At 35.4% G+C, this 20,903-nt stretch overlaps 1 protein-coding gene across 7 annotated transcripts in view; it reads left to right on the top strand.

Moving 5' to 3' along the window:
• The first annotated feature begins 318 nt into the window (after window positions 1–318).
• The window catches only part of LOC106059675 (inositol hexakisphosphate kinase 1-like), a 52,899-nt gene continuing 32,314 nt past the window's right edge, over window positions 319–20,903 (top strand). The window contains exons 1-2 of one of the 7 annotated variants that reach the window (XM_056028646.1): window positions 319–433; window positions 3,754–3,895. The gene's annotated coding sequence lies outside the window, so the exon portion shown is untranslated. Of the gene's footprint in view, window positions 434–553; window positions 980–1,190; window positions 3,896–7,684; window positions 7,706–7,907; window positions 7,931–14,760; window positions 15,080–20,410; window positions 20,473–20,903 lie in introns of those variants that run through there. The other 6 variants (XM_056028645.1, XM_013217349.2, XM_013217354.2 and 3 more) reach the window with 6 other exon arrangements.

Here is a 20,903-nt window from a genome sequence, read left to right as displayed (position 1 = left end):
GTCATGCATTTAGTCATGCATATTAACCAATGACTTAAATTCTGTAAGTCATTGGTTTTCCTGGCTAGCTCAGGCAACCCATTCCAAGCTCTAATAGCACTAGGGATTGGTAGTCTTTACTCGATCGCTCATTTTTTCATTACAATAATTTTTTAAAAATCTTTCCTAACAATTATTCAACCGAGCGAGGTTCAGTCACCAGAATCTTACAGAGTCTGTTATCCAACACTATTGTAAACTAGATCTTTAAAAGATAAGAAAATATTTCATTTCAGATTATTATATTATGAATATTTAAGTATTTTACGGACGTTCTTTTTAACAAAATATCGATACCAAAATTTCAAATTCGATATTTGTGTCTGTCTAGCAACCGCATAGATATAGTAAATCTGACAGGATTTAGAGAATCTACTACGGATACTCGCATACAGTACGTACGTTTTTCGAAGCTAAGATTTTTGTGTAAATTTACTCTACAAATCTATCATAATTTTGGGGATTATAAAGTGTGTGCAAGGCTTTTTATGGATTTGTGATATAGATCTAGTGAGATTTAGATGCAGTGGGCATATCATATGTTACTATGTCGGTCTATCATCTATGTAGCCTAGAGTCTATATCTTTAGCAAAAACTTTTTCATCAAGTTTTATTGTACGGAACTATGACCAATGTATTTTCTGCTAACTTAACTAACTACACTCAATAACTTACATTCTAACAATCTAGATCTATCTAGAATTTAAATATTATAGAACTAGATCTAGATTATTTCTAGATCTAACTTGGGGCTAGATAGATTTTCTAATTCTATATTATATAGAATCTATCTAGATCTAATAAAGATCTACTTTCTAGACATATCTACTTATTACTTATTTATGATACTGCCGTGATCGTGATACTCAGATACTCATACTGTAGTAACTGTACTAATCTAGAATACAGATAGAATCTAGATTAGATTTTAGATCATTAGTAATTTAATTATATTTTTAAATTTTATATCTAAATCTAGTCAATCTAGATATATTAATATTTTTATTATAATTTAAATTTATATTATTATTAAATTATTTATTATATAACTTTAAAATTTAAGTTTAAATATAACTATAACCATGGCATATCCTATACTAATTATAGTCTATAATAAACTAGTATAGGGATAGTGATAGTCAATAATTTTAATAATTAATATTTGATTATCATTATATAAATATAATTGAATATAGACTATAGTCTATATTGACTCTATATTATGACTATATATTTTAATTTATATTATAGTGTTAGAGTCTATGCTTATGTCTTATCATGCCTTATGTCTAGATTGACTAGATCTATATTAATCTATAATATTCTATAGTATAGATCTATTATCTAGTAAAAATCTAGTTCTATTGACTATAGCAGTGTTTCTCAAACTGAGTGCCGTGGCACACTAGTGTGCCGCCGAAGATTTGCTGGTGTGCCGCGGGAGTTTTCAGAACGCCACCCGTGCAGCCTTACACAGGTTTACCTAATATCCTCATTTGCAGCGACCAGTAATAGTAGTGGATTGCTCCATTTTGACGGAAAGGGGTGTTAGCTATTCAGGTTATGGAATTGTCCACTATACATAATATATTATTATAATGACTCAAATGTTGGCCGCCTTAGCAGACGCACAGCACTGACAGCAGTTCTTGAATTGGTAACGATAATAATAAGCGATGTGTTTCATGTAAATTGTTTAGTTGTGTGCTAATAATAACAAATTATCAATAAGCATTATTCATTGTTATCCATGGAGAAATACGTTAGCAAGAATGAAACTGAGAAAGTGTTAAATGAAAAGCAAGGAACCAAACGAAGGTACAAAGAAGACTACATCGGATATGGTTTCATATCTTCGGGACCTGAAGATGCTCCATTGCCATTCTGTCTGATCTGCAATGCAACTCTGTCGAATGAGGCGCTTGTTCCAAGCAAATTGAAGAGACACTTGGAAACAAAACATCCAGCTGTAAAAGCGCAACCGAAGAAATACTTTGAAAACAAAATAAACAAGCTAAGAAACTTACGAACTACCTAAAGCTGCCAGAAAAGGAATTGATTGCAAGTTATAAGGTTGCTCAGTTATTAGCAAAACGCAAGAAAGCACACACATAGGCTGAATCAGTCATTGCACCAGCTTTAGCAATAGTTGTTGAAACTATCATTGGACCCGATGCCGCCGAAAAAGTTAAAAAAGTTCCTTTGTCAAATGATACTATCTCGAGCAGAATTGAAGGCTTATCGTCAGATTTACAAGATCAAATACGCGAACACTTAGACGTGACTGATGATGAAGTGTCTCTGCTGTGGACTCTTCAAGTTAGCGGCAAAGCCCAGCTGCTCGCTTTTATTCGGTTCATAAAGGATGAAAAATGTGTCAACGAATTCTTATTTTGCAAAGACTACGACCAAAGGCGAAGATATTTTCAAAGGGGTAAACGAAAACATTTTGCTATTCAATCTACAGTGGAAAAACTGTGTCAGCGTTTGCACAGATAGCTGTCCTTCCATGCAGGGAAATAGAAAGGGATTCGTCACTCTTGTGCGTCAAGAAAATCCAAATGTATTAGTTGTTCATTGCATGATCCACGAAGAAGCTCTTGCCTTCAAATCTTTTGCCGAAAGATTTGATGTTTGTTCTGGATCAAGTGATTGAAGTTGTAAACTTCATCAAATCTCGACCGCTTGCATCCCGACTTTTCTCTCAGCTCTGTGAAGCAATGAATTCAGACTACAAATGTCTCCTGTATCACACCACCGTTCGTTGGCAAAGTAAGACCTTGAAAGGAGTCTTCGCTTCTCCTACTTACAATTAATGTGCTTTAACTAAAGAAATCACCCCAGAAATTCTGTACACTTTGACACACCTGCAGTCAGAATGGCAGCATTACTTTCCAACAGTTTGAAGTAATGAGTATGGATGGGTCAGCTATCCATTTGGAAATAATGAAGCTACAAACCTTACAACTGAAGAAGAAGAGCAGCTCATTGATTTAAAAAAACGATGCAGTTCTTAAGTCAAGTTTTACAGAGAAAAGCCTGGATGTGTTTTGGATTTCAATCAACAAGTTATATCCTGCAATCAGTTTAAAAGCAATCAAAATAATTCTTCCATTTGCATCTTCATGGTTTTGTGAGTTTAGATTTTCAGCACTGACTGAAATGAAGTCTAAGAAAAGAGAGAGACTTCTTGAAATAGATGATGTTTGTCGACTTTGGAGCCTCGATTAGATCGCATTTGCTCTCAAAAACATGCACACCCTTCACATTAAATGTAAAACTTAAAAACAGGTAAAATCTTTTTTTTTCTTTTTATTATAAAACATCTGTTGCTCTTCGTGGTGTGCCGCGAAATTTTTGTAGTTTTTTTAGTGTGCCGGCAGACAAAAAAGTTTGAGAAACACTGGACTATAGACTATACTACTAAAGAGTCTAGACAGTCTAGATCTAATATCTTTATCTAGTATTATAGATCTAAGTATAATATATATTTTATAATATGATCTATTAAATCTATATAAGTATATATATATTATAAGATTTCGTTAATAAAAAGATTTATAATACTAATAATAGTAAATAGATTGAAAATTCTATCAGTTATCACTAGTCACTACTAGTGTAGAGACTAGATTGTTACACTTGACTTAGTGTAGTGTGTAGCAGTGAACTGTGTAGTGACTTGTACTGTAGTTGTAGTTTCTACTATCTAGATAGAAATAGAGCCTAGTATTCTAGTAAGTCTGGACCTAGTACTACTAGATCTAGTAGTGAGTAGTGCAGTGTTACAGTAACAGTGAACCTCTATTCTCCATCATAAATAAGCCTAAGTGCCCTAAGCATAAGGCAGCTAAGGTAAGACATTTTTTTTATTTGAGTAGAGTATATATTATATCATGGGCGTAGCCAGGGGTTGGGGGTTGGGTGTGTCCCCCCCCCCTCCCCCAAAGACGGGGAGATGGACTTTATTGACTGATTTTTTGCTATTATTTTGGTTATTTTAGGTGAGATTTTAATACTAAACCATCACTTGCCCCAGCGCAGCCAAGGGGGTTTTGACTTTAAAACCCCTACCAGGAGGTTTTGCAGTTAAATTCCTCTCTTCTATAAAACAAAACAAACAAAAAATAATGCAAACGACAATCCCCAAATTCCAAGAGCATAGCTAAGGAAGATTTTGATTTTAACCCCCCCCCCCCTTGAAATTTACTATAAAACCCCTTCAATATAAAAAAGCAAATTACACACTCCAAATTCTATGAGTGTAGCCAAAGGGGGTTTTGAATTTATACCCCCCCCCCTTTCAGTGGGGTTTGAAGCTAAAAAAATACCTCTTCAATATAAAAAAAAAGCGAATTACACACTCAAAAATCTATGAGCATAACCAAAGGGGTTTTAAATTTAAACCCCCCTCCAATGGGGTTTGAAGCTAAAAAATACCTCATCAATATAAAAAAAAGCAAATTATACACTAAAAAATCTTTGAGAGTAACCAAAGGGTTTTAAGTTTAAACCCCCCTTCATCGGGGTTTGATGCTAAAAAATACCACTTCAATTTTTTTAATAATGTAAATTACGCATTAAAACTCTTTGAGCTTAGCCAAGCCAAAGGGAGTTTTGAGTTTAAAACCCCTCCTCCATATGGCTTTTCTTTAGTTTTAAACCACTCCAGATGTTTTTGAGTTGGTTCCCCTACAGAGAGTTTTGAGGCTGAAAACCCCCTCTTCAATATAATTCTAAAGCAAACTACACACCAAATTCTATGAGGATAGCTAAATGGGGTTTTGAATTTGTTAAAAAAAACTCCAGAGATTTTTTAGTTTAAAACCCCACAAAAGATGATTTTGACGATAACACTTCCCTTTTTGATATAAAATCTAAAGCAAACTACAGTCACCTAATTCAAAGAGCGTAGCCAAGAAAGGTTACAAAATTTCTACCAGTGGCTGGACTCCATTAATAAAGTGCCTTGGATAGTCATCTACAGAAATTGATAAAGACTAAATGTGGCTCAACAAAGATGGCTAAGACAGATTTTAGGAGTCAGTTATAGAGATCAGGTCTCAGTCAAGGAAATGCTATGCCGAAATGGAGTCGACCCCTTGGTAATGTTGTAACAGAGCGTCACATGAGGTTTGCGGATTATGTATTTCGACAAAATGAATAATGCATAATAAGAGTTGCAATGACATGGAGGCCATTACAAGGAAATCGCAAACAGGAACATCCTAGTAAAACTTAACGCCACACTTTCATAGAGGTCCTCAGAGCAGGTGGGAAGAGGCTTCAGGCATTGCCAGTGACAGATTTTTGTGGAAATAGCTTGCTGCCCAATGAGCCGAACAGCGCAGGAGGATCTAAATCAGTAAGAATAGCACAGGTTTTGAAATAAAACTTTTTAATAGCAGAATAATGCACTGTAGATACCTCAGAATATGCATTTTGAGGCTTTCAATACCAGAAATAGTGTTTGGTGACGGGGCTTTGCTCACAGCACTCCCCCAGACCCCATTTCTGTCAAGGGCAGGGAGTCTACAAATTTTCAAAATTTTCCAGGAAGAACATCTTCTAGGCTATAATAAACGTCTTCCAAAAGAATGAAGAGTCAGAATGTAATAAAGATTAATTACACAGACACACACACACATATATGTACATATATATATACATATACATACAGGCATTATATATATATATATATATATATATATATATATATATATAGCGTGAAAAAAAAATCCTGGCTATGCCCATGTATTATATAGTTTGTCTTAATGATAAAGTTAATGAAGATCAAGATCTAGATTTTAGTCTCATAGATATAGAATCTAGATTTATTTATTTTAAGTCTAATCTAATATTAATGTTAAATATCTATTCAGCCTATTATGTCTTCAATAGATTATTATAGAATACTGATTATTACTGATTATAGATCCAGTAAAGGCTCCTGGTTACCACTATTCTGACAATGTTTGACAATATTGTATAAATAGACTCTAGATCTATAACTTATTAAACTATAGAAGAATATTATATCTAGATCTATAAATAATAACAATGTCTTTGCTTCTGAAGATAAGGATGAGTGCAATGTTTCACATGACTATTCAAACCCAGTTGTGACATGAATATTTTTCCACATCTTGTGCAGATGAAACCGTTGTCTACCAGTGGTCTGTTTAATTTTACTTTCCATCTTTTGCACCTGTCTTCAATAAGGACTTTCCTTTGGGTCTCAAATATGTGTCCCGCAGAGGCCATCTGCTGCCAGCTACTTTCCTCTATGCCTGTGAGACCAAAATGACACCTTAGTTGATCTTTATAACGCTTGGGGTATGTGCGCTGAACTGTTGTGTTGTTTGGTTGTCTTGATGGTCACTGGTTCATACCTTTGCTTCTGCCATCCTGTTGTCCTGCGGGAGGTTTTGGCAAGGATCTAGATAATCTTCAACTCAAGGAACATTTAAAACGTTAAAATTTTACAAACAAATATCAGTTGGTCCTGTGACTGTCATAGCTTTGAAATTTTGTTCTACGATGAAATAATGGGTCATTTGTCAAGCACATGGTAACTGTGAGTCATCATTAACTGGGTCTTTCATTAAGCAAGGAATACTTGTACTGAAAAAGGAAATCTTGATCAATATCTTAGTCTACTCTATAGTGGTGAATGTTTTATCTTGAATCTTGACTTCATTTTGTAATTTAAAAAAAACCCAGTAAAGGCCGATTTGTAATGATGACTTGGGTTTAACTAAATTTATTGAATCTATGATTATGTCGTAATTACAGTAGGCTACTAATCTGGATCAGTAGATTTATGCAGTCCAGAATGCATGATATCAATTGGTGGGCAGTGCTCACAGGAAGGCTCACAGTTTTCCCCCAGACCAGTTAGCTGAAGGGGCAGGATCCTAACTGGAACTTGATTCATAATAAATTATAGGATCAAGTACACAGGCATCAGTTAAAATTGTTCATTTAAAAAAAAAAATAGAAGATGTATTCTACTCTTATTTTTTTTTTTTGGTAAGCAAGAGCTATTGATTTATAAGCAGTTAAAACGATGGATAAAAACAATGATAGCTAATATTGTTTTCAAGTATTTGATTGATAAATTAAAAATTTAACACAAATTCATTTTTAAACATTAAATTAAAAATTAATTTAAATGCTCTTTATTAAAAGTGTTTTCCAACAGATATAGTTTAGAAATTCAACATTTATGAACATGCTTTAGTGTCAGTTTGTTTACCAAGACTTGTCTTCATGCCACAAAATAGTTGTGATTGTATTTAAATTCTTTTGGATACAGAATATGCTGAATTGGCTTAGAAAATCTTAAACTATTTTTTGTGATGATCAAAAATTTGGTAATATTTCAGATAATGAAAAATGTAAAATATTTTTCTAATAGTCTGAATTATTTAACTATTTGTTGACTTTTCCCTAACTTAGACAAAAAATATTTATACACATCGATCTATTTATAAAAATGTTTGTAAACAATATCTAATATAAAATAATTGTCTTAGACTCATTAGTGCACTATCATAAGCATGCTGTATGAACTTGAAATCAAATTCATTTTCATTATGTTGCTTTTAATTTTTCTGGAAGCATGTTGCACTAAATATACTTAGTGCAATTTTATTAATTCAGGTATTAAAAACTTTGTGTTTTTCCTACTTGTTATATTTACTTCTGTTATGTTGACTGAGTAATTTCAGTCTCACAAGTCATTGTAAGCATCCAATTCTAAACATTGCTTTAGCTGTTGTTTCAAACAACTTTGGCATTTTAAGAATGGGGGGGGGGGGGGGGACAAAATTTCAATAGGCTTGTTTGCTCTTTTACATCTGAGATCTAAGCTCTGGGCCTGAGCTGGTAATGAAATGTTTTTTCTTACTGTCTTTTTTCTCACCTTCTGTGCATCTGTTCAGTATCTGTGTGTGTGTGAGCACAGAGCCCTAGCAACATTTTTTTTATTGTTTAAGAGGTAGGGGATAGTGAAGGAAATCTGGGTTCAAATGCTCATTGTTTTCTTTTACTTAAAAAAAGACTTGTTTTTAGAAATAGTAATAATCAATGGGAGGTGCGGTGGCTGAGTCGTAAAGTGCTTGTTTTCCAAACCAAGGGGTCCCAGTTTCGAATCCTGGTAAAGACTAGGATTTTTTATTTTGGGATCTTTAGGGTGTTTTTGAGTCCACCCAGCTCTGACATTAGTTGGGGAAAATTAAATGTTGTTGGTCGTTCGTGCTGGCCACATGACACGCTCATTAACTTTGGGTCAAAGAAATAGATGACCTTTACATCATCTGTGCCACATAGATCGCAGGTCTGATTTTTTTCTTAATAATCAATGGATTATTTCTATATCTTTTGGATAGATAATTTATTTTAAAAAATTAACAATGTTAGCTTCTATATTTAAAAATTAAAGTTTCTTTTTTTCCCACTTAACTATTCCAAACGTTAATTATGCTTTTTAAAAATTGGAGCACCAAACAAGTAAAATCCAGACTAAAGGCTAATAAGATGAGTGTATTAATATGAAGGGGAGGAAGCATTGTCGTAGAATGTTTGTATATTCTATCCTGAGAAAATGTAAAGGTAAACCAGTACAAACTCAACAGACGTCTCTCATACATTTCCACTCGGCTATTATTGGCTCCATCAGACGTCACAAGTCTAAGCGTTCTTTAAATGAACGTGCCATGAAGACCGTCGGTATATATTTACCAGATCACATGGACACACCAAATATAGCTTCATTGCTACCCCGGCCAATCACGCTCTGGGACTCACCCAGCGTTTATGGCTTTGCAGGTAGTGGGGGGAGCGCCATGCATTAATGGAGTAAACAGGTCAGGGTTAATTCTTGTGGCAGAGCGTCTGCATCTATTATAAATAGGAATCAGTTTTTTTTTTCTGTAGACACTGTACAAGCACTTCACATTAAGGCATCTGGCAATAAGCGCTGCAGGTCTTCTTATTGCTTCTGATTCTTGACTGTATCAGTACCAAACACACACATAGAGACATTTTCTTTCCTGAAGACTTGGAAGCTGCATTCAACTTTTTTTGCCTACTAGTTGGATCACGGCACTTCTATTTAATAGGCCCTTCTATACATAGTTGAGATTGACGTTTGTATTAGAGATTCGTCATCGGTTGGTAATGACTCTAAATAGCTACCTTCTTATTGTATCCAGTCTACAGTAGGCCTAAGATCGAAAGTGACATTAAGCTATGTATTTAAAAAAGTATACAATAATCGTTTAGCACTGTAAAATCTAATTGTTTAACTCTTAAAATCAAAATTATTGTTTAGCTCTGTAAAATCTAAATAATTATTTAGCACTGTAAAATCTAATTGTTTAGCTCTATCGCTTTTAGCACAACGTACTTTGTATTGGGCAACAGAATATGTCAATAATAAGTCCTTTGTCTAGCCTTTCCCGTCTTTTGAGTTTCTTGCGTTGTTCTTATTAGTCACCTTACATGGCCTCGAATTTGTCCATATCGTTTTTCTATTACTGTTACTTTTTTTTTTATAGTTATAATGTTTTGTATAGTGTAATGCACAAATAGTAAGACAAAGTTCCTTAAGGACAATAAAGATCATTATTATTATTTCATTGCTTACAGGATATAAACCGTTTCTTAAAGATTAGGGTCTGATTATTGTGTTATTGTTGTTACTTTGTAGTAATCCAAGATGTTTTCAAGCCGTTTCATTTAGCCGTATGCTAGAGTGTTCTAGTTATAATGCAAATAACACTAAACTTAGGAAAATTGAATAATTTCAATTCACAAACTTGAATCGTACAATAAATAATCACACAGGTAACAATAGAAATGAATTAAAATGATTAATCCACAATGAAAGTATTTAAATGAAACACAGTGGACCGAATTTTCTTTTTTTTTTTTTTTGACACTATTTAAACTTATCTAAGTAGAAATTGAGAATTATTCAAATTCTACGTTATGTATAAATTATGCCAAATTTAGCCCCCTTGAACTTTTTATGAGATATTTTTAGCTATTTTGGCTGGTTCTAAAAAAAACAGAAAAAGGTCAACAAAACTGCTTCTGTAGTTCTTAGCGACCATTAACGCGTTTTACGTGACATCGACAAAGAACTGTCTTCCACAAGACAGGTTGATCCTAATGAACTAACGGTGTCCAATTAAGTAGGATTGGATTGGTTTTAAAACTTGGGATCACGCTAACCTCTATATAGAGAGTGAACTAGAACTCATTACGTCTGCTGGCGTGAGGATACACCATTACAGGAGTCAGTCGTTGTTTTGAATTCAACGATCAATTAAATAAGTCTTCGATCATCTACACATACACGAGTTATAACAATATTAAATATTACAATATATTAACAATAACAATGTATTTTTTTTCCAAATATAGGCTTTTAGTACAGCAGGAACATATGTATGTGTAATAGTCTTGCTTACACAGTAGAAATCTACATATTCTAATCACATTCTTATTCTTACCTTCAGGTTTGACATATTTGTGTGTTTTCTATTCTAACTTGTATAACAAAGGCTCAGTAGCGGCTCTACGGGGTGGCAAGTGGGGCAACCACGAACGGAGATTCCCTTGTCACGGTCGGCTTCGAAAACCAGATCAGTTCTCATCAACTAGAACTCTACATCTATATGATACCAAAAACCATATAAGATCTTAACATAGTAAACTTCAGCAGCACGAGGTTTCTGTAAATCACGTTAAGTGTGTGGCAGACTAGTTGGATTTAGCTCTGTGAATGTCCAAGGGTAGCATATCGGATCACGTGATGCGAGAACAAATTATAACTGCATTAGCGCGCCATCTTTATTCAAATTCTAGCGATTGTACAGCAGCAGCTCATTTCGTGGGAGAACAGAGAAAATTTATGCGCCAAACAACGGACAATTTTTAGGTTTGGTTGAAATGCTGAGAAATTTATTGTAACTTGTCAAATATTTTACTGTTATCCTTAACTGCACGCATTATGTTAGCAACAAAAGCAGATGTCCCTTATATTTGGTTTTGTCGACGTATCAGATCCAAAAGTTAAGGTGATGGAATACTTGATCGAATTTCTAGATGTTGACAACTCAACAAGAAAGGGTTTGTCATAGGCTCTTCTCGCCATGTTGGAGAGCCTTGGTCTGGACGTCACTGATTGTCTGTGCCAGGGGAACTGCCATGGTGCAAACATGAAGGGAAAACACCAAGGGGCTCATTATTTGCATGAACAGTCGAGCATTTTACTCTCTATGCGTCTACCCTAATTGTTTGAGGAGACATGTCGCAATTATGAAGCATTGACGTTTGTGGTGTCTTACAGAGAATCTATCAAGGTTTTGCTGCGTCGCCTGAAATGTTGAAAATTTTGAAAGAAGCCGTGCCTTTCATGAATACAAAATCACTGTCAGAAACACGATGAGAGTGCCGCCTCGAAAATTTAAAAGCAATCTATCGATATCAAACACTTAATCTACTATCAATAAGAAATATCCTGTTCTTACCTCCATTTAAGAGTATGCTTCAACTTTGGATTTCTGTACAACAAGAGTTTACGAGCATTAAACTATGCTGATATCATTTGTTAAAGTACTGCATGGGTTTGGACAAAATTTTATTTTACATGCTGAAGATTCACGCGATTTGGGCGGAATGGACTTATGTGCAGACTTGAAAATATCTTGTGAAATGATTCCTGATAGTATTCTTGCAGTTCAAAGGTGTCTTCGGTACATTCGAACCATTCGAGATTCTTTTACCAAAATGTATCTACTATTAATAATGACACAAAACCAAACTGTGCACTTGAACTATTTTGTCAATCGAAAAGCAACTTGCTTCAACATTGAACTACGAGGGTCTTAGTAAGCCACTTAAGTGGAGTTCCGTGACTAAATCCGCCTGTGACCATCGAATCAACTATTAGTTAAGTGTTAGTTTTATTGCATGGGTTACTGTTAAGATTGCAAGGGTTACTGTTAAGATTCTCCTACGTAAGTATTAGTTACTTTCCGACCATCGGGTTTAACAGAAATATTATTATCTAGTTTGTTGGTTTGTAACGTTGATTAACCTTTAAGGCAAAATCTTTCATGCAGAACAATCTACGTAAAGCACTGTGTTTTGTAACTAAGATAAGGCCTTCAGCGTTAGAGACGGGCGAGACATTAGTGTAATATGGTACGGTATAGACCTACATAGTCTACCCTTACGGTCCAGGGCCCCGCACATGACACTCGCCCAGGGTGCTAAGGCCGCCTCTGGCTTACATATTTGTGTGTGTGTGTGTTATATTCTAACGTGTACAGCAAAGGGCTCCCCGGTACATATTTGTATTTAAAAATCTATTCTGTACAACAAAGGTCTACATATTTGTGTGTACTTTTGTACGCCAAGGGCCAACAGATTATATGTCGTACTGTTCTTACGTGTGCATGTTCTTGTAAAATGATGTCCAGTTTTGACGTGTACAGCCCAAGCCTACATACACAACTACTACTTGACTTGGAGGACATCTTCTATTTTAAGTTGACTTTAGTTTTGAGCGGATTCAGACACACTGTGTACTCAATATTTCAAATATTGGGGACATTTTGATTTGGTTATTGTTCTATTGAGCGCGCGCACACACACAAACATGTTTAAGTCTTGTATTAAAAGATCAGTAGTTCTACTACACTGCCTACTATTGAAACAGATAAGCTCTGATTGATTGATAAACAAAGCGTTGAACTAGAACTACGTGTACGTCAAGGGACCCGAGTTGACACAGTGTATGTGTCTATAGTGTCAAGAGTAATGGTGTTTATTTTCTTATTCATTCAAATGGATATTTGATAACTAAATCGAATTTTATTTTGTTTCTAGTTTGTGTATGGTTCGATTGATGTAATATAAATAGATTTAAGGCACTTTCAAGGGAAACCAATTGTATTTTTTTTAATACATTCAAATTGGTATTCAAAAGTATCTATGGTCATTGTTATTCGTCGATTAAAAGTAAAAACAATTGTTTTCCTCCATTATTCTGCTTGCTGATTTATACTATTGATTTGTTTTAGAACTCTTCTAGTGACAGAATGCACAGAAATACTACATAGTTGTGATATGTGAATCGCCCATACACTATCCACCATACATAAACTCTCACATAAATCACGTTCGCACATGACGTCCTATATGTCTATGTGTTTGTGAAGCCCAGTGTTGGCCCACTAGTTGTATTATTTATCTGTGTGCACAACATCGGGTCTTTTAAATGTCTTCTGTTGCTCTAGTCTGCATATCGAGCACTCACTAAGTTGTATAGTGTTGGCTTACAGCAACGTATGTTCAGAACAGCTGTTCTTCAATTTATTGACAGTCTTGCATTTGGATATAATCGTTGCATCAGCAAAGTCTTGTGTTTCCACTATTGATGTTTGGAATTACATCCTTGAAATACATGAACTTGATAACATCTTAGAATATAGATCTACAATTTGCAATATTTCCCATTTGACAATCACATACACACAAGAGAGAGGGGAAGTAGAACAAGTCAGTACAATTATTAAAGGGAGATTACTTACGGATTGGATTAGCCAGGACTGATTGGAGAGAACAAAAGAACCGAGAGGGTGACTTTTAAAAAAAAAAAAAAAGTAATTTCCATTAGTAAAAAAACAACAACTTAATTTGGCGATTGAAAAGAAAGTTAATATATGTTATCATTAATGTTCTTGTTCAATATTTTTCTCTAGTCGCACATGTCCGTCACCTTGCCCTGTTCTGTATTAGTATTAACTTTTTTTTTCATCACGGCGACCTTACAATATTACACATATCAAACATACTCCCTAAATTTGATATGCTCTCCAACACGAAGATGAGAATCCATAGCCATCTGGAATCACCTCTATGCCCATCACTTGTGTAGTTTATGCTACTATGGTGTTTTGCTATTATATAGACCTATTCAATGCACCACGTTTTATTAAATAGACAGTAGACACTAGTCATCTAATTTCAGTATTTACACCTAGCCAAACGTGCTTAGTTTTTATGCATAGTTCACAATGTTCGCTTTTAGAGTATGATGTATCACGTGATGTAGCTTAAGTGATGTTTGTAGTGTCAGTCACGTGGGTACATGGTGGATTTCACCTTTAGATCTTTCCTTATAAATCAATTTAGCTATAAATGTAGGATATGGCGAAACAGAAACATTCTAATGAAACGGTTGAATTCTTACAATTTTTTTAAAAATCAAAATTTTGTGCTCAAAATGTTTCCAGATCCTAGTTTCGAATCACCTGGACATCGGTTTAGCCTTCAGTTAATGAGCTGTTGCGTGACGTTGACATAGGGCCAGTACTTGCTAGTTGTTTTGATACAGGCATGTTCATTTTTTTTAACGGCCATTTTTTTTGTCTCTCCTGGCCCCCCCCCCTTGTCAATAAATAGTTAATTTCATTATCTAGGTTGTAAGTATCAAATCCCTTAACTGAAGACTTGAAATGGAGTGAATAGTTAAATAGGTTTCTTTCAGCGCCGCCTCAATCTCTTTCAAAAATATCTATTGCCTCCCCAGTGAACGTTCTTGTTCCAATTGTTCAGAGCAGGTCTCGAGTGTTTGAAGTCACGATCTAACTTGAAGTGGCATCTGACAGTCAACTAGAGTTTATCGGATCCCATATTTTGTGTAGGTTACATGAAGGAATGATTTCGTTTTCAGCCTGTGTCGGTTCTTTCCGGCCTATGTTGGTTCTGTTTGGCATACGCTGGTTCTTTCCGGCACGTGTTAGCGTGGAGAAGATTGTGCCTGCAGTAGGTATGAAGTTCCCCCCATCCGATTCTCTTCTGAAAACGATAACTAAGCGAAGTTGCTGTGTGTTAATAACGTGTTCATTGCTTCCTAGTTCTTACTGAACAGGTGTTTGACCTCTTTTAACTCTTCGCAAGAGATACTGACAAGCGTAACGTGTTTCTATTGGGGTTTTGTTTTTTTCCCAAGGAATGGTAAGACAAATACACACTTTTTTTGTTGTTGTCGATTTGATTTCATATGAATGTTTTGGTGGTTCAGTTTATCCATCAAGAAATGTTTCTTGGTGTTTCTTGCTCAGTGGCATCACATTTTGCCTGTATTTGAATTGTGTGGTAAAAAGGAAGAGTACATTTTACTTAATGTTGTGCATTAATGATCATAATACCATAGACTAAAGATGAACGATCGGAAGAAATGATTTAAACATCAGTACACTGAGCCGAAGTTTTAAGAATGTATATTTATTGAATGTGTAATAAGTAATCTTTGAAATCAAAAGACTTTTCAATACATTTATTTTTATCTTACAAAAAACAATTCGACGTAAATTCCTTTCCATCCCTTTTTAAAATTGTGTTTTGATGTTCAGTTTCTAGTATCCTTGGTTGGATGTACTAGATGCAGCATTGACGGCCAACGTCTCCAACGAATAAAAATAAATATTTGTGTGTGTGTGCGCGCGTGTGTGTGAGTGTAAAAAGGAGTCCATGGATAGCTCACTGGCATCACTCTGTTCAATGTAACGTGATCGTTGCTCTGGTATCGAGGAGAGAATAAGTTGAGATGTTTAAATCTTTATTCCTTCGTAAACGTCCGTAATGAATACAGCATCAAATGAAACTCGTCTATTTCTGCATCAAACTATTGAGTTGTTGGTTTTAAAGCCAAACTGATACATTGACTAACTTTTGTGTTGTTTAAGTTATTCTCGACTAGCGTCTTGACTTCAGATGGAATTTCATGTCACTTTTTTTACAAAGCTTCTATCAACTCTGTCTGTCTGGTCAAAAGTGTGTACACGTTATTTCTTCCATACCCAATCTTATCTCAGATCAAGTTGAAATTTTGCACAATTATTTCTTGTACCTGACAAAACAAGAATCAGTTTAAAAAACAAACTAACAATTAGTTAATTGACTATTGGTCTTTAATCATTTTGTTTTAATGTGTTCTAACAAGGGAAAGAAATTGTACTTGACAGATGTGGTGGTATAAGTTGAATTCATTTCTTTGAGGAGACTTGAGCTCTCGAGTTCGAATTCGAGTCCTGCAACTTTTTAAAAATGCATTCAAAAAGCGGTTACGGTGACATTTAGACCCCCCCCCCCTTTTTTTTTTTTAATTCATGTTCCAGACAAGTGACAGGATCATAGCACATCGAGAAAGCTAAAAGCATGAAATTGTGCTAAACAAACACAATTGGTAAACTATTTCTAATCGCACAGATTTATTATTGTTAGTCTAGAGCAGGGGTTCACAACCTGTGAGTCGCGACCCCTTTGGGGTCGATTGACGATTTGCCAAGGGTCGCCTAAGACCATCGAAAAAATGGATTGTTTTTGTCCATTCTTCTATTGCTGTGTGTGTGCGGGGGGGGGGGTCGCTGCAGAGTGGGGGATTGCAAAAAGGGGTCGCCGAGACCAAAAGGTTGAGAACCGCTGATCTAGAGTCTAGATCTATTACATGACTGATCCAAACTAATTGATACAATTACATTCCAACTGATATATATCTGTAAAATAAGTTTATACACACATACAGACGTTCATCTGTGACAATAAGCTTTGTTTTTTAGCGGCCCCCGAAAGGGAAAAAGATGCTATTAGTTTTGTGCGAAATGTCTGTCCGTCCGTCCCGTTTAGATCTCGTAAACTAGAAAAGATATTGAAAATCCGACATCACAATATTTTAGACCATTCAAAGTTCTGATGCAACGGCTACTTTTTTTTCTGATAGCGAAAACACTAATTTTTAAAATCAGTTATGCAAGCAGTTTTTTAAAGAGAAAACGCTAATTAGTATGCATTATAAGTTATACCTAGTTTAAAACGAATAGTAATCTTATAAACTTTCATTTTCTTGAACTTTTTTTTTTTATAGCGGAAATTTTTTTTTATTTTTTTTTTGAGGATTCGAATAAGAGATTGAGCCTTTTCAAAACAATTACATTATTTATAAGACTTCAGTTAGACCAGGAGAGGCGCGGTAAAGCGCTTAGCATCCGAACCGAGGGTCCCGGGTTCGAATCCTGGTGAAGACTGGGATTTTCAACTTCGGAATCCTTGGGTGCCTCTGAGTCTACCCAGCTCTAATGGGTACCTGACATTAGTTGGGGAAAAGTAAAGGCGGTTGATCATTGTGCTGGCTACATGACACCCTCGTTAACCGTAGGCCACGAAAACAGTTGAATTTTACATCTTCCCTATTGACCACAAGGTCTGAAAGGGGAACTAGTTAGGCCAGGTTCACATCTAATTTTGCATTCACTTGCACCTATCCTTTGATCTGCTGTACTGTTGGGGCACTACACAAGATCTGTCAACCTTCTTTCTCCATTCTTATCTCTCATTTGTCTTTGATATAATTTCATTTGGATGTTCTTTCTGAAAATATTGAAGCCTGCATGGGTGGACCACTTCGGGGGGCGATTTTAAGTTTGTGTTTCCACACAAACTGTCTTTGTAACCTTGTTTAAATTATTTTTATGTTTCTTGATACTCTAGTGTTGTCTAAGTTATTCTTGACTGGCGTCTTGAGGTCAAATGGAATTTCTTGTCGCTTTTGTTCTCCTTCTAGTTCCAGGTTTCAATGTAAACGAAGTTCAAGCCTGTCTGTTCCATTTCTCAGATTGGCTTGTAATACTAAGAAACGCTGTTCTTAACTCCAGCTTTTATACCAAGCTTTTTTGTTTTGGGACAACTCCATCTAGAACTAGATCGTTATGATGTTATAGAGAGGGAAATCAAAGCTCTCTTTAGAGTGACATTCACTAGAACCTCTATATTGCAGTTGGAAGGAAAAATCAGCTCCATAGCAAGACCTCGTGTTACTAATGCATTATAATGGTAGATTAGCTCCGTTCCAATATCTCGTGCAGTGGCATCGCGTGTCTTAACACTTCAACACCTGGTAAGCAATCAGAGCAAGATGTTTGTTGTTTTTCATCTTGACACTAAGTACCACACTCTACTCTCACAGTCAATAGTCAAAGAATTCACGAAGACACTCGTCATACCGTCATAACTAAGTGTGTAATGTAGATTTTAAACGGATTAACTCTGTAGTATAAATAACCAAATCATTTGAACTGGTTTCATTAAGTCTAGCTGCACTCTAGCCATTCACATTCATCTCTCGTTAGCTGCTGTAAGAAAACACAGTGGGCGATGGTCTCTTTAAATAGTTGTAAATAGGATTACGCTGACTGTGTATATTTCACCAACCCATTCTATGTGTATTGATTTAAATAAAAAGTTCATCTCTATTATATTTATACAATACCACTGACTAATGCCATCATTCAATTTAAGTTTTATTCCTTACAAAACACTTTTAGCACAGACTTCATGGGCTTAAGTTCAAGATAATTATTTGCTTTACTTTTACTGATTCTGACTGAGTCTTCTCATTTACATTGAAAATCTTTCCAATAGTTCTTAGAGAAAGACGCTGAAGAAATCTAGAGGCCATTGTATGGAAGTGGATAGACTGAGACTAGGAATGTATCAGAATGATTGTTTGAGACAGTCAGTGCCTGGGACTGGGATTGTTTAGAACAAAGTGAGCTCAAGACGGTTAAAGCCTAGAAAACGATAGATCACTTAAAAAAAAAAAGAAAACCAAATGACAAGTGCAGCGTCACGTGACGACATTAATTGTACGGTGATGTCAGTGATGTGTTTTTTATTCTCCCTTGGTCCTGATCGTCAGATACGTTCAAATCATGCCCCCCCCCCCCCAAAGGTGGTTGATAAGTTTCATTTAGTCTTACCTGCATATTAAATTTGTATTGCTTTAAATTTTAACTATTTATCATCTTGATTTAATTTAATCTTAATTGCAATTCTTTGTTCTTTCAACCGCCTGACTTCTACCTTATGTTAACTATGGTAATGGTTCTATGTGTACTGTGTGCTACTAAGAATAGTCGCCTTCTATTGTTTAGACGCCCTAAGTCCTCTAGGCTTTGGTTGTAAACATTGTGGAATGACGGCCTTACTTAACATGTCATATGACTTCGTACACTAGGAGTCACTACTTGATAATGCGCAATGCAATGATGATCACCAGTTGGCTGAACTGAAAAGCTGTTTAATGTCGTGTTAACCTGTTTTGATAATTGGCTTCTACCGTGTTAGTCCTGATTTGTGAGGTGGGGGGGGGGAGAGTTAACAACGCTTTGTTCTTAATACATAATTAAAACCAAAACTAATTATTACTATATTGTTATTATATTAAAATGTGTCAATGGATGAAAACAAAGCCTGTGTTGAACTTAGTATTTGGCAACACTTTCCCACTCCTCGATTCGCTTACCATGCTGTGTGTGATTAGGAAGTGTGGATAGGTTAAGCTGTCAGACAGTATTGGCCTCGCTCCACTAGGACAAACACTGTTCAGATAATTCCTCTATTACAACAACAGACTCGATCATGTTGATTCTAAGTACTCCCGGCTCTGCTCTGGTCATCTGATATTTATTCTTGGCCATTGAGTTGTCAAAAACATTGGCGCTCAATCAGAAGTAAAACCTCATGTGAATTAACTCACATAGGGCTCTTTTCTAGTTGAGAATTAATCAAGTAATACTTAAAGATATTGAACATAACTTATTTACTTTGAAGACAGTTAAGAAACTTTACAGATTTTGTTGAAATTCACGAAACACAAGGTACTATAATCTTTTAATTGAATGTTTTTGTTCCTTATTATTTGAACTACAAACGCTACTAATTGGTATTATCAGTTCAGTGATTGTTTGGAAAGTTTTCTGAAAATGAATATGTCGACTAATTCATGTTACAAAATCGTACAAGGAAGTCACATATCCTAGTGTTAACAAGATCTTAACAGTAGCATGACCTCAAGTTGAACAGCGAAGTGTTGCTTCAAGGAATTAAGAAACCTGTTAGATGTAAGTGTGATAGGCATTTTCGTTTCCTTGTATCTTCAGGGGCAGCGTAGATCAAATTTTGTTTTCAACAACTTTACACCTTGTCTCGAATGTCGCTAGTCTTCATAACATTACTGTACATGTATAGAGCAATACAGGGACATTGGGTTTTACTCAAATCTGTTCGTTTGTATTTCTTTTTTTTTTTTTTTTATCATTATTTTTTGTTTTATTTTACCTCTCCTTAGCTTCTAGAGCTTGTATATAGCAATGTCTGCTTTATACTTTGAGATTGTTGTACTGAAACTGAAATGTTGTAGCTTTTTTTTTCATCGAAATGACTTTCTTTTTTGAGGAACACAGTGCAAACTAATTGTCTGTTCAATCTTTTTTACCTGTTGGTTTATAGGCAGGCTCTCTTCATATGGCATGGGCGCCCGCACGAAATAGCGCTTCCACTGAAGTACAGTTGTAAGTATAAGTTATTATTGTACTAAGCTAGCCTAGGCTAATCAGGGGTTGATGGCCGAACTTGTACGCTTTATTATTGGCTTGCAATATGTTTGTATGTCGAGCCTACTCCATGACTAGAATGGATTGAATGTCAACGTTGACGTGTCTCTGCATGCTACTAGATGGATCTATGTATTACCTGATCTATTGTATATCCTGCTAAAAGTAATCAATGTATTAACCACAAGTTTGTGCTCCTGGACCCTAGCAGGTCTTCTAAATGGGATTAATGCTGCTTTTCCATGTGTACCCGTCTCTCTGTATCCACTTGTACTCTCTTTCCCTACTTTGACTTCGTAAAGTTTTATTCCTCGTGAATCTTTCTGTGGAGACTACCGTATGGGCTTAACCTTAAACGGATTTTTTTTTCCATTGTGTACATTACGATT

The sequence above is a fragment of the Biomphalaria glabrata genome, chromosome 5, assembly GCF_947242115.1.
Source record: "Biomphalaria glabrata chromosome 5, xgBioGlab47.1, whole genome shotgun sequence".
Lineage (NCBI taxonomy): Eukaryota > Metazoa > Mollusca > Gastropoda > Planorbidae > Biomphalaria > Biomphalaria glabrata.
The sequence above is the reverse complement of the archived record's forward strand: the minus strand, read 5'-3'. Positions and strand labels throughout refer to the sequence as shown.